Source organism: Phyllostomus discolor, unplaced genomic scaffold (assembly GCF_004126475.2).
Source record: "Phyllostomus discolor isolate MPI-MPIP mPhyDis1 unplaced genomic scaffold, mPhyDis1.pri.v3 mPhyDis1_scaffold_14, whole genome shotgun sequence".
Classification (NCBI taxonomy): Eukaryota; Metazoa; Chordata; class Mammalia; order Chiroptera; family Phyllostomidae; genus Phyllostomus; species Phyllostomus discolor.
Genome location: NW_023397500.1, coordinates 505 through 2,686, shown reverse-complemented (window position 1 = coordinate 2,686; position 2,182 = coordinate 505). Strand labels below are relative to the sequence as shown.

Genomic DNA, 2,182 nt, shown 5'->3' with positions numbered 1-2,182 from the left:
GAACCTGTATTCTAATACTGAATTACTAACCAACTATGTAAAACATTTTCTTTTTTTAAGCCTCAGTTTTCTCATCTGCGAAATAAGAGCAACCAAGTATGTTTCAGCTTAAAGGTCTCAGTCCAACTAGAATTTTTTCCCAAAATGTTTCTTCTACTAAAAGTAAAATATATGATTTAGATAATGATATTAAAATACAATGCTTTAAGAAGGATCAAAATCTATTTGTCAGTTTTTTTTTTCTCTTTTTGGCCTATTATCAAACAACTGTATTTTTTATCAAGAAAGAATTTTTTTTTAATTATTTTATTTATATTTTGAGAAAGAAGAGGAGAAGAGGAGGAGAAAGAGGGAGGGAAACATCAATGTGTGTTTGCCTCTCATGTGTCCCCTACTGGGGACCTGGACCACAACCCAGGCATCTGCCCTGACTGGGAATTGAACCAGCAACCCTTTGGTTTAAAGGACAGCACTCAATCCACTGAGCCACACCAGCCAGAACTATCAAGAAACAATATTTTGACTTAAAATCTAACTCACCTAATTTTACATTTCAAGTTATATCACATTTACTTCACAAATATACAGGTACTGTGTACCTCTCTTACTACCAAGAAAGAAACAATACAAAATGTAGTTAATAAAAATATAATTTTAAAAATAGTTTCAAAACACAGTCTAAAGTTTTTTCTCCACTCATTTCTCTACCAATTTGATAACACTGTCAATGAATTAAAACGTGGAAAATGGACAAATGTAATCATTTTCAATTCACCGGGGCAAATTTTTAGCAACAGTATCAAAACAAATTTCAGTTGTTTAAGAAAGCTCAATTACCTGCCCCAAAGACCTTCTTTTTAATTACTCTAAGTTTCACATTTCATAAGCCCAAAGACAGAATTAAACTGCAACAATAAGCCCTGGCTGGCATAGCTCAGTGGATTGAGCTCAGGCTGTGAGCCAAAGTGTCGCAAGTTCCATTCCCAGTCAGGGTACATGCCTGGGTTGTAGGCCATGACCCCCAGCAATCTCACATTGATGTTTCTCTCTCTCTCTTTCTCCCTCCCTTCCCTCTCTAAAAATTAATAAATCAATAAAAATCAGTTGTCCTTCTCTCTCTAGCAATGAAGAATCCTATTTCTCATTCCCTTCCTCTATCTCTAAAAATAAATAAAATCTTTAAAAAACTGCAACAATAAGACTAACTATAAACTGGAAAATGCAGACTTCCTATGTAAAATATGCTAATAATCTAGTAGCAACTTCCTCAGAATTTACATTTGACACCCAAAAATGACAACATGGTTAACAAAAAGTATCTGCATTAATATCATCTATTATTTGGTCTTTTCAAAATATTTTCACATTCTCTCATGTTTAATGTTAGACAATAATCATGTTTAAATGAACAATGCAATCCATAACATAAAAACTATCAATCAAATTAAAATGCACCATTTTATTACTAAATTTTCAAGAACCTTCTAAGTACAATTCTTAAAAACTTATGGCTCCATCACATGCACACTCGATTTCAAACATCAAGTACAGTAACTGAAGTTGTAACACGAAAAGCTCACTTTTCTTTGTCCCCCTCCCCAGGGGGTGCACCCTTCCCAGAAGTACTGCAATACAGGCTGGATGCACTGAGTGAACGGAGCAAGCTCCTATTCCATCTCCCAGCTCCAAAATTCCATTGAATATAATGTCCTCTGAGAGCACACATCAGATATTAAACTGATACGAACAGATACCACACTTGATCTCAGCCAAAAGGCCGAGAAGGAAGGAAAGATTGCTTTTTGAAGAATCCTTACTTTATTAGTTACTCTGACCCGAAAAATACTGAAATATTTCCCCAAAGCTAACATCGTTGAAAATCGTACCCCTTTTGACACCTGTAAAACAATAAAGATGAGATTTAAGACATTTTTTCATTAAGGCGTATGTAGACTATACCCTTAGGTATTACCTTAAAAGCACCAATCACAATACACTGAAGCCTTCCATTTCAGCACATAATTTGAAAATCACTTTTATTATGCAGTGAGAGCATGAAATATTAAATGACACTGATCTATAATCTGGTTTCCAAAGGTCATATGTATTAATATTTTTAAGGATAAAACATTTTTAACACTTTTAAATGGTCAAATTGCTAAAACTCATCGTTAAAACTTGC

The 2,182-nt window shown here is 34.1% G+C and overlaps 1 non-coding gene across 1 annotated transcript; it reads right to left on the bottom strand.

Moving 5' to 3' along the window:
- Positions 1-1,600: 1,600 nt before the first annotated feature.
- On the bottom strand, positions 1,601-1,789 carry LOC114489353. Its single transcript, XR_003683863.1, has one exon. It is a non-coding gene; the product is annotated as a U2 spliceosomal RNA (small nuclear RNA).
- Between the last annotated feature and the right edge of the window lie 393 nt (positions 1,790-2,182).